The 15,158-nt window shown below is 43.2% G+C and overlaps 1 protein-coding gene and 1 pseudogene across 1 annotated transcript in view; one reads left to right on the top strand and one right to left on the bottom strand.

The window, feature by feature from the left end:
* LOC126353835 (ecdysone receptor) overlaps positions 1-15,158 on the top strand; it is a 1,466,551-nt gene that overhangs the window by 325,122 nt on the left and 1,126,271 nt on the right. The window lies entirely within an intron of this gene.
* LOC126356637 (5S ribosomal RNA) lies at positions 9,758-9,875 on the bottom strand (annotated as a pseudogene).

Below are 15,158 nucleotides of genomic sequence, written 5' to 3'. Positions count from 1 at the left end.
CATCTAAGGACGGTGGAGCACCACAGTTACCTCGCCGCCGAATGATACGTCCGAGGAGTCGCTCCGTTTCCGCACTACGACTGCACTGTTTTCCGCGCCCCCTCGACACGCTTTATATATCGTCCACAGTTCGTGATGCCACCTGCCTTGTGCAAATGGTTATTGCACGTTGACATCGAACGTACATCTACATCCATACTCCTCAAGCCACCTGACGGTGTGTGGCGGAGGGTACCATGAGTACCTCTATCGGTTCTCCCTTCTATTCCAGTCTCGTATTGTTCGTGGAAAGAAGGATTGTCGGTATGCTTCTGTGTGAGCTCTAATCTCTCTGATTTTATCCTCCTGGTCTCTTCGCGAGATATACGAAGGAGGGAGCAATATACTGCTTGACTCTTCGGTGAATGTATGTTCTCGAAACTTTAATAAAACCCCGTACCGAGCTACTGAGCGTCTCTCCTACAGAGTCTTCCACTGGAGTTTATCCATCATCTCCGTAACGCTTTCGCGATTACTAAATGATCCTGTAATGAAGCGCGCTGCTCTCCGTTCGATCTTCTCTATCTCTTCTATCAACCCTATCCGGTACGGATCCCACAATGCCGAGCAGTATTCAAGCAGTGGGCGAACGAGCGTACTGTAACCTACTTCCTTTGTTTTCGGATTGCATTTCCTTAGGATTCTTCGAATGAATCTCAGTCTGGCATCTGCTTTACCGACGATCAACTTTATATGATTATTCCATTTTAAATCACTCCTAATGCGTACTCCCAGATAATTTATGGAATTAACTGCTTCCAGTTGCTGACCCGCTATCTTGTACCTAAATGATAAGGGATCTATCTTTCTATATATTCGCAGCATATTACACTTGTCTACATTGAGATTCAATTGCCATTCCCTGCACTATGCGTCAATTCGCTGCAGATCCTCCTGCATTTCAGTACAATTTTCCATTGTTACAACCTCTCGATACACCACAGCATCATCTGCAAAAAGCCTCATTGAACTTCCGATGTCATCCACCAGGTCATTTATGTATATTGTGAATAGCAATGGTCCTATGACACTCCCCTGCGGCACACCAGAAATCACTCTTACTTCGGAAGATTTCTCGTAGGCGGTGGTCACATTAAAGTGATTGCAACATGTAATATAAGTACCTAACGAGGCCACAAGCAATGTACAAGTTACATTGTACATCTTTTGTAGAGATGTGTTGTTCACACACACACACACACACACACACACACACACACACAAACACACACACACACACACACATCTTCCCTGCTCGATTCTGTGTATGTGTGGGAGGGTGGGAAGTTGCGTTTTCGAATGCGTGTCAGATAAGTGCTTTGGGTTATTTAGTGTGTGGTATCCTTATTGACTGAGGAAACAAATTAAAAGGTTTTGTCCTTTTTGTGGTCGCGATTACGTTGTCAGTCAGAGCGGCCTCATAAACAGACGGCTGGTGCCCATGTCGGTGTAGTGCATTCGCTAATTAAACGTCTCTTGACAGCCGCCGTGATCATACGCACACTAGCTGGCTGATAACTGAAAGACCGTACGTTACGTGTTTTGCCGTGCCGCAGACAGCACAGAGCAGCGTGTGTGGAGCTGATTGTCGCTCCCACGTGTGTCGCGGCAAATGTATTCCGAGTTAATGAGTGGGCCGATAATGGGGCAGCGTCTCTGTGTGTCACTGGGCCGCTCCCTGGTTGTCAACAAGTGCCAGACTCCTCTGTGCCGGCCGCGCTCGTAAAAAGCCGACAAGGCGCTCCCTCTGATAAAACTCGCCGCGATATGGCCGCGTTCCGGATCAGCACTTCCTGTGCGCTCTTAATGCGCCGGGATAGCTTCGTATCGACAACATGGCGCTCTTGTTTTCCTTCTCATATCAGTGCTTTAAACCTTTGCCTTCGTTTATCTTATTCAAGGAGGAGCGAGATGTATGGGACTGTCTTTCAGCACCCAACGGACGATGCGAAAACACGACAGTTCTTGTCTGCTTATTTCAGATATTTAAGGTTTAGAAAAGCGAAAGCCCATCGTAAAACTGTGGTACAATTATTACAGGCTATTTCAAAACAATTCTTCTTATTTCACAAGACTTTATCTTACATTACTGAAGATACAAACTTGGGATAAATTACGCATCGAAACAGACAGTTTACCTAGGCAGGTACCTGCTGTAAGTTAATGGTTCGTGTGATTCCAGGGAGGGGTCTCTCAGGTGTAACTACTGTAGCTGCTCATCATTATTATTCAATATGCATCGACTCGAGATGGCGTTTTCCGTTTCAAAAGGTGCAATTCTTTTTTTTTAACTCACTGGAACAAGTCGACACCAGAGATTTAAAATAGTATACGCGTATTAAATCGTTACGTACCTGTCATTTGTACAAATGGCTCTGAGCACTATGGGACTTAACATCGGAGGTCATCAGTTCCCTAGAACTACTTAAACCTAACTAACCTAAGGACATCACACACATCCATGCACATCATTACAATTTAGGCAATACGTAGCTCGATCTAAGGTCACTTCTGTTCCATTATTTTCCTCACTTGCTTCTTCAAAGCCTGGGTCTACACCATTGCCATCTGCACACACACAACATTATCTTCTTCAAGAAAATTTTCCTTTCCCTAAATTACGCACTCATTGTGTGTTTCTTACCGATATAAGAAATATGCCAAATATTAGAAAGCAGGCTCATCATTACTAAGCATTCATAATAATTACGACAAGAGCACCACCATCATCACATCGCTCGAGTCAGACAATAAATAATTCAGCCATTGTTAACAAGAAGCTTTGTTAACAATGGCTGAATTTACTATGAAGGTACTCAATAACATGCGTCTCTTACCATATGTGCCCAGATTGACGGGAACCGCGGAGAGATACCAACTTCAGTCGCTAATTTTACGAAGATTTTGCTGTCTAGAATTATTTAATATCGGTCACACGTTTACCGAACGCCACAGAGCAAGTGGTTGAACATTTCGGGTGGCAGCAGATAAAAAGATGACGTCGTAGTCACGAACACGTTACCGCCGACTTGTGTCGATATTGGGACGTAGCGAGCAGAACGGTGGAGCAAACTAGCATTGCTACGAGGACACATGATCGCTCCTGTTGTTTATATTAAATCTTTAGCCTTTTATTGTTTTGATTATAAGGAATTATACTTAAAAAATCTGAACTTCAGAACAATACTTCATAAAAAATAAATTTCTCATTGTAAGTTATATCATAAGTTATAGCGAGGAGGGGGGGGGGGGGGGGGCTAGAGGTGGTTGGCTGGTTGAAGAGGTGATTTCCGACACGTAAACTTGTAGAAATTAAGCACTGACTGCAAATGCGCGATGTGATTTTCTTCGAGAGTATAGCAAAAGGCTTACGGATCCCGCATTGAACCATTAACATCTACTATCGCTGATATCAACGGTATGTGATTTCTGGGTCTTTGTGCCAGACGCTGTCTACTTGCCAAAAATTCACCAACAAGCTACTATGTTCGAGCAGGTGCATTAGTATGGTGAAAAACCCATGAATTGTTTCGCGACACATCCGAACGGTTTCCATTGCACGTTTCGTGTTCAAAACATCCGAAAAATTACGTGGCATGAACCGGTTGATACATCATCATCATCAACGTCTTGTCTGATTTTGATTCGGCGATCGTTCATAGTCATTTACTTCACTTTTTCCACGATTTCACTGGGACATCAAGGGCGCTCGTCATCTCCAAGATCTTGACGGCCTTCTTCGGAACGCTTGCACCATTCATAAACCCTTGTTTTACTCATAGCAAGCTCACCAAAAGCATTATGTAACAAATCTGAATCTTTGTGTCACTTTATTCTGGTCTTATAGCATAAATTAAAACAAAATTATCTGATACACTTTTATACAAAACAAATTATGACCGATGCTGCCAAAAGACGTGTAACCTTTTTCATAGTTGACAACAGACTAAATATCCGATTAGCCTAACATTGTAGAAATACTTTTCAGACATATTTACCAACACAATAACGAAAATAATTACAGTTTTAAAAATTGCTGTTTCTCAACAACCGTATGTAATTTTCAAACAGGTACTATACAGCCAACCTGTTGCAAATAACTGTTTGGTATATTTATCTAGGTTTCGACGCCTACTAAGGGTGTCATCAGAATGAAATTTTGAGAGATTTTAAAATTATGTTGCGAGAAAGCAATGATCAGTATTTAGAGCAGATATGCTCAAGTGAAAAATAAAATAAAACACATTGGAGCCTTGGCACGCATGCCCAACTGGGAACAACATCAGACAACATAGTCTTAAGACGGACTAAAAAGTATAAAATAATTTCTCCTAATCCCATACAGATCTCTACCCTCATAGGGATAGTCCTGAAAATTTGTGCATGTGAATTTTTAATAGCCACCAAAATACGCGGAGAATTTAAAAATAAACGTAGGGCGCAAGCAATGTACAACAGTAAGGAAGTGAACTATTAAAGCAGCAGTTATGTATTACATGCGCCTCATTCTTTTGTTTCAGAATCCTGCAAGTATTTTCATAACTATTAAAAATTCCACAGCACATATTTTCAGAACTGACTGAATGGGGTTATTTTAAACTTTTTAGTCATTTTTAAAAACGTATTATATTAAAAAGTTTTGATTTAAATAATAATGTTTTGCTTTTCAGTTTACTGCGTGTCAGATTTTTCAATCGGTTTCAAACATGAGATTACAGTAGAAACTTGCGTACATTTCAGGATTATTTCAGTTTCTTGTGACCTGAGAGAACCAATACATTGCTTCCTCCTACGATTATCTCACGAAAAGACATTGAAGATAAAAATGAGAGAGATTCAGAGTTCACAGGAGGACTTACCAACAACCGTTCTTACCACGAAACATTCGGAAGTGGAACAAAAAAAGGAAGAAGTAGCAGTGGTACGCAAAATACCCTCCGCCATACACGAGACACGAAAGTCGGTTAACATCGAGTTCTGATATATGTTAAAGCTTCCATTCTGTAACTTCTCGGGAAATGATAGTGGTAAACAAAGCACTATCCGGCACAGATCAGACAGGGAAGAAATTAATGTTGCATTGTCACCCAGTTCTGAGCTACATTGTAAAGTTTCAAGTCTCTAGCTTCTTGGGAAATGTACTGGTAAACAAAGTACCCTCCACCATACACAAGACAAGAAAGCGAGTTAATATTGCATTGTCATCCAGTTCTGAGCTCATCGGAAAATTAGTTCCAAATCTATTGCAAAATTTGTACAGAAAAAGCAGAGACGAAAGCCACCTAGTAAAAACGTGTTAAAATCGTTCACATCGGTGTAATACAACGCGCGAAATTAATAATGTGCCGTTACTATTTGAGTACATCTCAGATTAAGTACATTTTTAGTTTTCAAGCAACAGCTACAAACTGAGCTGTTTTTCGTAAGCTGCCGTAGGACGTGTGGTGGACGGTAGACAGTGCATCAACCGTGTTTTTCTGCCCCCTGTCATTTTCACAAATAGTGCGGGAGAACAAAGATTGTCGTTTGTCCTCCGTATAAGCGAGAATGTCTCTTATGTAGTCAGAAAGCGAGATGTGTTTAAATGTCATGAGAACATTCAATCCCTAAATTTTAAAGAGTGTATCTTCTTTCCTTACCCTAAGCGTAATCCCATTTTGTCCTCCGTCTCTAATGAATTCGTCGTCGACGGAACGTTAAGCGCAAGTGTCCTTTTTTCCGTCCTTCGTACGAATGGTTAACAACCTTGGGTGGTATGCAGTTGTGTGTCCCTCGAGAGAATGGCAGCTACGAGGAACCATTCCAGTTACCCAGGCGCCGGAGGTGCTATTCGTTCAGCGTAGCCACATGCCCAATTAGTTTTTCATCAGTGAAAGTGCGTACTTTAACAACAGTAATATAGCTGCCATTAGTTAATGTCGCACTAATCCTTACGTAATAACGGCAGTATCTGATGGACGCTAAACTACATTTGAGGCAACAAAGAAAGCTGCAGCCACTAATACTGTGGCTGAACCACTTCACGGACTTGTACAGCTCATGCGTATGGGCGCCATATGGGCGGCTGTTTATACAAACTGTGGACCAGTGCGGGCCTGCTGCATTAGCACCTCGTTATTGCAATGAGGTAATGCCTCCCGTCATTATCTGATGTGTCAGTAGGCGGGTAACGACCGGCCCACTGACAGTTTCCTAATCGCCCGCCCGACCACTGTTGGCTCTTGATCTCACGGACTGCGGCTGCCATATACTCCACAGGCAGGAATACTGCATTCGGTCTTCAGAAATTATGTCACCGCGCGATACAGTAGGACGCTTCCTCCTTCCGTTCATAGCACAAATGGCGAAATGTCAGGTATTGAGATAAGCCATCACCGAATAGAAAATCAATTGAAACTGTTTAACAGCAGAGTGGTTCTACAGAGATTATGCGAGAGAAACTGCTGCTCTTCTAGCAGCAGTTTATCGTAGGCCATTGGAGCTACAGCTGGCCGGAGTGGCCGAGCCGTTCTAGGCGCTACAGTCTGGAACCGAGCGACCGCTACGGCCGCACGTTTGAATCCCGCGTCGGGCATGGATGTGTGTAATGTCCTTCGGTTAGTTAGGTTTACGTAGTTGTAAGGTCTAGGGGACTGATGACCTCAGAAGTTAAGTCGCATAGTGCTCAGAGCCATTTGAACCATTTTTGGAACTACAAAGAGTACCTGGCGATTCGAGAAAGTGCAGGTCATTCTTGTTTTAAAAAAAAGGTAGTAGGACAGGTGCATAAAATTCTATGCCTACGCCGGTGACGTCAATCTGTTGTAGAATTACAGAACATGTTTTTATGCTCACGCATTATGCCGTTTTTGGAGAACGAAAATATCTATAAAAACCGATACGGATTCCGCAGACAGAGATCTTGCAAAACTTAGCTTGCTCTTTTTTTCCGTGACTTGTAGAGTGTCGTTCCCAAAGGCGCTCGCGTTGGCGCCATGTTATTTTGCTTCCACTAGGCCTCCGATACAGTTCCTCACTGTCGTTTGGCGAACAAAATAACCGCTTACCGACTATTTGTGATAGTATACAGCGTTTCCTCGCTGATAGAGCTCAACACGTCAGTCTTAAGGAAACGAAATCGACAAACGTAAAGACATTTTCGGGAGTGCCTCAAGGCAGTGTTAAATGGCCGCTACTACACACATCAAAAAAGGTTTTGCATCACCTCCGTTCCGAGAGTTCCGAAACCTGTACAGAAAATAGGGAATAGAGATCAACATAAACATCATTTCCGCCCTTTTTATTGCTCATGAAAACCACACATTGCATGTTGTACCACCATAGTGAGACCTTCAGAGGTGGTGGTCCAAATTTTCTGTACACACCGGTACCTCTAATACCCAGTAGCACGTCTTCTTGCATTGATGCATGCCTGTATTTGTGGCATACTATCCACAAGTTCATCAAGGCACTGTTGGCCCAGATTATCTCATTCCTCAACGACGATTCGGCGTAGATCCCTCTAGAGTAGTTGGTGGGCCACGTCGTTAATAAACAGTCCTTTTCAATCTATCCCAGGCATGTTCGATAGGATTCATGTCTGGAAAACATGCTGGCCACTTTAGTCGAGCGATGTCGTCATTCTCAAGATGTGCACTATGAGGGCGCGAATTGTCGTCCATGAATATGAATGCCTCGCCAATATGCTGTCGATATGGTTACACTATAGTTCGGAGGATAGCATTCACGTGTGGTACAGTCGTTAAGGCGCCTTCCATGACCACCAGCGGCGTACGTCGACCCCACGTAATGCCACCCTAAAACAACAGGGAACCTCCACCTTGCTGCACTCGCTGGACGGTGTGTCGAAGTCGTTCACCCGACCAGGTTGCCTCCAAACACGTTTCCTACGATTGTCTGGTTGAAGGTATATGCAACACTCATCGGTGAAGAGAACCCGATGCCAATCCTGAGCGATCCGTTTGGCATGTTGTTGGGCCCATCTGTACCGCGCTGCATGGTGTCGTGGTTGCAAAGAAGGGGCCTCGCCATGGACGTCAGGAGTGAAGTTGCACATCATGCAGCCTATTGCACACAGTTTGAGTCGTAACACGACGTCCTGTGGCTACATGGCAACCATTATTCAACATGGTGGCGTTGCTGTCAGGGTTCCTCCCAGCCACAGTCCGTAGGTAGCCGTCGTCTACTGCAGTAGTAGCCCTTGGGTGACCTGAGTGAGGCGTGTCATCGACAGTTCCTGTCTCTCTGTATCTCCTCCATGTTCGAACAACATCGCTTTGGTTCACTATGAGACGCCTGGACACTTCCCTTCCTGGCACAAAGTAACAATGCGGGGCCCAAAGTAACAATGCGGACGCGATCGAATTGTGGCAATGACCGTCTAGACATGTGTGAACTGCAGACAAGACGATCCGTGCACCTCTTTCTTGGTGGAAAGACTGGAACTGATCGGCTCTCGGACCCCCTCCGTCGAATAGTCACTGCTCATGCGTGATTGTTTACATCTTTGGGTGGGTTTTGTGACATCTCTGAACAGTCAAAGGGACTGTGTCTGTGATACAGTATCCACAATCAACGTCTATCTTCAGTAGTTCTGGGAACTGGAGTGATTTAAAACTTTTTTTATGTGTGTATTTACAATCTCCATTTATTCATTAAGTTTTCATAAAATTTTCACATAAAGTATTTCGTATGTAATTATTGTTATATGTTTTAACTTGCTATAATTCTGCTGTATACATTTTATAAAGTAAAGTTACTTGTCAACTTTATAAAGAACGACAACTATGACACCGGTGGGCGTTAGAAAGTTGTGCTGCTAACAGACGTACAAAATTGGGCTGTAGGGAAAAAAAATTGATCTAGCGCTTAACTTTGAAGCCTCCGTAAGACTGTTCGCGAACGATGGTATTGCAACGCCAGCCAAGTGTAGCGAAATGCAAGGAGACCTGCAGGAGATGGACGATTGGTGCAGGGACGAGCAGTTGACTATGGAACGAAAATAAATATAACGTGTTCCGCGTAATCTGGTGCGATCTGAAGTTGTACGATCACATAAAACGATTAGTAGCAAAAAAAGATGTAAGACTGAAGTTCATTGGCATAATCGTAAGGACACTTAATCCATCCACGAAATAAACGGCTTGCAAATCAACCGGTCGACGGTTTCTTGAGTACTGTTGATTAGTTCAGAATCCTTGCCAAGCAGCATTAATAGAAAAGAGAGAGAGAGAGAGAGAGAGAGAGAGAGAGAGAAAGTATCGTGGGATACCTCCTAGTACGGTGTCGGACCTCCTTTTGGCCAGCGTTGTGCAGCAACTCGGCGTAGCATGGACTCGACAAGTCATTGGAAGACCCCTGCAGAAATATTGAGGCGTGCAGCCTCTGTAACCGTCCATATTTGCGAAACTGTTTTAGGTGCAGGATTCTGTGTACGAACTGACCTCTCGATTATGTCCCGTAAATGTCCGATGGGATCCATGTCGGACAATCTTGGTGGCCAGATCATTCACTCAAACTGTCCGGAATGTTCTTCAGACCAACCGCAAACAATCGTGACACGATGAAATGACATCGTTATTTGGGAACATGAAGGCCATGAATGCTCTTCAAGTAGCCGAACGTAACCGAGGACTCTGTCCATTCCATGCAAACACAGCCCACACCACTATGGAGCCACCACCAGCTTCCACAGTGCCTTGTTGACAACTTGCTGTGTTGCCAACAGCGCTAGGTAGACCGGATGGTTACCCATCCAAGTGCTAGCCCAGCCCGACAGCGCTTAACTTCGGTGATCTGACGGGAACATGTGTTACCACTGCGGCAAGGCCGTTGGCTAATTTTTGTATCGCTTGCAAATATTTAGAAAATGAATGTATCCTGTTTGCGCCATACTCGAACCCTGTCATCAGCTCTTATCAACTGAAATCGGGACTCATCTGACCGAGCCAAGGTTTTCCAGCCGTCCAGCCGATATGGTCTCGAACCCAGGAGAGGCAGTTCAGACGACGCCGTGCTGTTAGCAAAGGCACTCGCGTAGGTCGTCTGCTGCTATAGCTCATTACCTGTAAACTTCATGGCACTGCCCTACAGATACGTTCGTCGCGCGTCCCACACTGATTTCTGCCGTTATTTCACGCAATGATGCTTGCTGGTAGCACTGACAACTCTACGCCAACGCCGCAGCGCTCAGTCGTTAAATGAATGGCCGTTGGCCACTGATTAGTCCGTGGTGACATATATTACCTGAAATTTGGTATTCTCGGCACACTCTTGGCACTCTGGATCTCGGAATAGTGAATATTCTAACAATTCCCGAAGCGGAATATCCGATGCGTCTAGCTCCAACTAACGTATAGCATACATCTGAAGCGCTTGAGTTCTTCACTCCTTGGCTTCCCAGAGACCATAATGCACTTCAGTACAATGCTGTGCGCCAGATGCATTTCCACAGAAATTTCTTATACAAATTAAGACCTATGTTGCATATGGGATAGTTGCCTAAATTGTACCAGTTTTGAGATTTGATTTATCATAGGCTAAACATCAACAAAAGCAAAACGAGGATGATGGAATGTAGTCAAATTAAATCGGGTGATGCTGAGGGAATTAGATTAGGAAATGAGGCACTTAAAGTAGTAAAGGAGTTTTGCTATTTGAGGAGCAAAATAACTGATGATTGTCGAAGTAGAGAGGATATCAAATGTAGACTGGCAATGGCAAGGAAAGCGTTCCTGAAGAAGAGAAATTTGTTAACATCGAGTATAGATTTATGTGTGAGGAAGTCGTTTCTGAAAGTATTTGTATGGAGTGTAGCCATGTATGGAAGTGAAACGTAGACGATAAATAGTTTAGACAAGAAGAGAATAGAAGCTTTCGAAATGTGGTGCTACAGAAGAATGCTGAAGATTAGATAGGCAGATCACATAACTAATGAGGAGGTATTGAATAGAATTGGGGAGAAGAGGAGTTTGGGGCACAACTTGACAAAAAGAAGGGACCGGTTGGTAGGACATGTTTTGAGGCATCAAGGGATCACAAATTTAGCATTGGAGGGCAACGTGGAGGGTAAAAATCGTAGAGGGAGACCAAGAGATGAATACACTAAGCAGATTCAGAAGGATGTAGGTTGCAGTAAGTACTGGGAGATGAAGAAGCTTGCACAGGATAGAGTAGCATGGAGAGCTGCATCAAACCACTCTCAGGACTGAAGACCACAACAACAACAGGCTAAACATTAAGTTACAATACTGTTTAACCAATGGCATCCTCAGATGCAACATTGGAAGACTCTGCAGGAGAGACGCTCAGTAGCTCGGTACGGGCTTTTGTTAAAGTTTCGAGAACATAACCTTCACCGAAGAGTCAAGCAGTATATTGCTCCCTCCTACGTATATCTCGCGAAGAGACCATGAGGATAAAATCAGAGAGATTAGAGCCCACACAGAAGCATACCGACAATCCTTCTTTCCACGTACAATACGAGACTGGAATAGAAGGGAGAACCGAGAGAGGTACTCAGGGTACCCTCCGCCACACACCGTCAGGTGGCTTGCGGAGTATGGATGTAGATGTAGATTTTGTTCTTGGTATGTGATTTAAAGAAAGGACATTCTCAGAAAAATAAAGAGGCTACATTTCATTTTTTAAATATCTGCAAGCGATACAAATTAGCCAACGGCCTTGCCGCAGTGGTAACATCGTTTCCCGCCAGATCACCGAAGTAAAGCGCTGTCGGGCTGGACTAGCACTTGGATGGGTGACCATCCGGTCTGCCGGGCGCTGCTGGCAAGAGGGGTGCACTCAACCCTTGTGAGGCCAATTGAGGAGCTAATTGATTGAGAAGCAGCAACATCGGTTACGAAAATTTTTGTTCGGACGGTGTTGGTTGGTTGTAAACAGCCGCTGACACGCATTGTGATCCCTTCAGACCTGCCAACACAACTTCGGCACATTCTTTGATATAAGCACACCAGTTCGTACACTGTTAACGCACAGATTTGCCGCTTTTAATGACACGGGAACCTGTGCCGCTACCTGCGGGGTGAGAAAAGTAGTCATACATGCGATCAGTGTTTCATTCGTTCTCAGAGATGCTAGTTGTTTTACAATCTTATAATGGTGGGGTCATTAACATAAAAGGAGTCACCTGCTTTCTGGGACAGAGTAGATTGAAAGGTCTCGTGGAAGTCATAAACTACGATTAGGATGCTGCCCACTGTCAAACACACAGAAACAATAAAAAAATTTCACTTCATACGTTTTCATCCCTTGGTATCATGTGTAACATCCTAGGGTAGCTCAGTTCATGCTGAAACATTATTTCCACCGCAAAAGCATGCCGCATGGGCTATATGAAGTGTTAACTAACGAAGAATGTTTAGACCTTTATTCCCGAAATTAGTCTCTTTACACTGGCTTCGCCTTACTGCTAATTTACAAAATAATGTACCTGATCTTATGAATGAGCCTATAATAACAGAAGCTTACATTAGGTAAAGCTGAAACAAAGTTATGTGTGTGCTGTCAAAACACATAAGCAAGCAATATATTTTTGGGAAAGGCTTTTAAAACCGTTTGGTGTGTTAGTGGCAACAGACAAGTTTTCAATTCCAATTCATTCCCCGGGAAAATAATACCTTCAAAATTTCAAAGCCACGCAGTTTTTGATGTGGGGGATGTAAGTAATGGGACGTAAAACTAGAAAATATTTTTTTGCTATAGTAATATTTTAGGTCTGGTTGGCTGTCAGAGTAGTTGAAGTCACAAAATACGTTGAACACAAGAAACTGATGTAAATAAGAAGCAGGTTTGTATTATTTCAATGGCAGATGAATCACAGAATGGCCCATGGTCGACATCTTTTTTAACAGGCTATTTTCAAATTTAAATAAGGCCTTGGGCTGTTTTATTACTTTTATTTTGGTATTCCACGTTACGTTACTGAGATATTATCCTTTGATAGCCAGTGGCCTTGCCACAGTGGTAACATCGGTGCCTGTCAGATCACCGAAGTAAAGCGCTGTCGGGCTGGGCTAGCACTTGGATGGGTGACCATCCGGTCTGCCGAGCGCTGTTAAGCGGTGTGCACTCAGCCCTTGTGAGGCAAACTGAGGATCTACTTGATTGAGAAGTAGCGGCTCCGGCCTCGTAAACTGACATACAGCGGGGAGAGCGGTGTGCTGACTACATGCCCCTACATATCCGCATCCAGTTATGCCTGTCAGCTGAGGACGACACGGTGGTCGGTCGGTATCGTTGGGCCTATCAAGGCCTGTTCGGACGGAGATAAAAATTAAGAATTTGGTTTCCTAAATTCTGTCAGTGACTGCATAAATTATACCACCGTATCGACTATGACCCTGAAGTACTAGTTTAACTTATGGAAATGTTCCACATTTTAATTCTTATGTCACTGTTGGCAGACATGGCAATACAACTTTTTCCCTCCTTTCCCATCCTGCACACTCTGTATGGATCCACATTTTGCATTTCATATATCTAATCATTTCTTCTATCCGATCTTCTTCTGACAATTCGATGTACCATTTCTCTGTTTTACGAATGAGTTTCTGGGGTGGTTCCCCCTTAGAGTCTGCAAAACACTTCCTTTGGCAGGCGGATATGTAGTTTTAGATTTCTTCCTCTTGAGCTTTCATGTGTTGCCTCACATTACCATGGATTTTTCTATATTGATATTATGGGTCAGTCAGTTTGCTTCTGCGATATCAAAAGCAAGTTTTCTTGCGCGTAGTCATGATTAAACTAGACATCATCTCTTCACATGTAAGAATATGCTCTTTCATTTCGTTGGGAAACACTTAACTGCGACCAAAAATCATTTGTATGGCAGTTTCCATTTTCCGCATGTCGCTTAACTGTTGATTAGACACATTTGATATACATGCACATTCATGTAATTCATGATCGCCATTTAGATATATTGTTTCAGCTAAATGCACCCTTCTGTTGCCGTGCTGTAATACAAAATAATTTTTAATTACTACCTTAGGTTAAAGAAGATTTTAGAAAATTCATCACATCATTTCTAAACATTATGTTGTACTAATAAAGCCAAACACATTTTTAAAGCTCACTATTCCAGCAAGTTTCCCAAATTGTGGCGGCACAGTATCGGAAACTTACAGCGGTACATTATAGGCAATGTCGCCTTTTTATGTTTGTGTGTATTTATTACTAACGAACCACAACTAATACAGATTATTTCGATGTGTATCCACTTCGAAATAGAAAGTGACGTTGTCTCTTAGGTTGTAACAGTTGCACTGATTGCCCTATCCATTGGCATCTCTAACACAAAGTTCAATTCACAATCAAGCCCAACTTGATTTTAATTTATTATATCTGCTTTTATCCATATCGAAGACAAAGTTGAGACTCATTATGTCTCCAGGAAAATGTAATTACATCAGATCAATATATCACCTACGCTTGAGATGCAGACAGGATTTCCTCATTATCTACAAAGCTGGGTTTCTATTCCAGTATTGGAGAGGCTCAGCATTACTGACGATTTAAGAAGGGGAAAATCAAGATGGGCTGAGGTTTGAATAGAAGTTTGTGTTAGGGAGGGCGTTGGACTAGGGTAGTCGGTGCAGCCATGTTTGCCACAGTGCCAGGGTGGTATAGTGGATAACACATCTGCCTCCTAAACACGAGATCTGAATCCAAGTCCCGGCCTTGGCACAAATTTCAGTTCATTACTGCAGCTTCTATCCGTGTCGAAAATCAACGCTGTCTTCAAACAATTTGTTCTTAAACACTCAGAGCTCATAGGTAACAATACGGCTCCAAGAAGCACATATTTCACGCTGACCTCACTAAATGTCTTGTAGTACTAGATGTACGAATTTTATAGCAGTCTTGCCAATTAGGAGCCATACAATATAAGCTACCATCCCCTACTAGCAGACGTCTTTTGGCACGAATGCACTCTTTGCCTGTACTACTGTGCATGCTTCGTTTGTCATACGTTATTTTGCTTCCAGTGGAGCAGAATTCCCTCAATTCGTCTATTTCGTGGTCCGCAAGTTTTATGATAAATTTGTCGCTAATATCACTTGTGCTGTTTGTCACTGCTTTTTAATCTTTCTCTGGTT

This window comes from Schistocerca gregaria, chromosome 3 (assembly GCF_023897955.1).
Source record: "Schistocerca gregaria isolate iqSchGreg1 chromosome 3, iqSchGreg1.2, whole genome shotgun sequence".
Lineage (NCBI taxonomy): Eukaryota > Metazoa > Arthropoda > Insecta > Orthoptera > Acrididae > Schistocerca > Schistocerca gregaria.
This window is presented reverse-complemented; position numbering and strand designations above follow the sequence as displayed.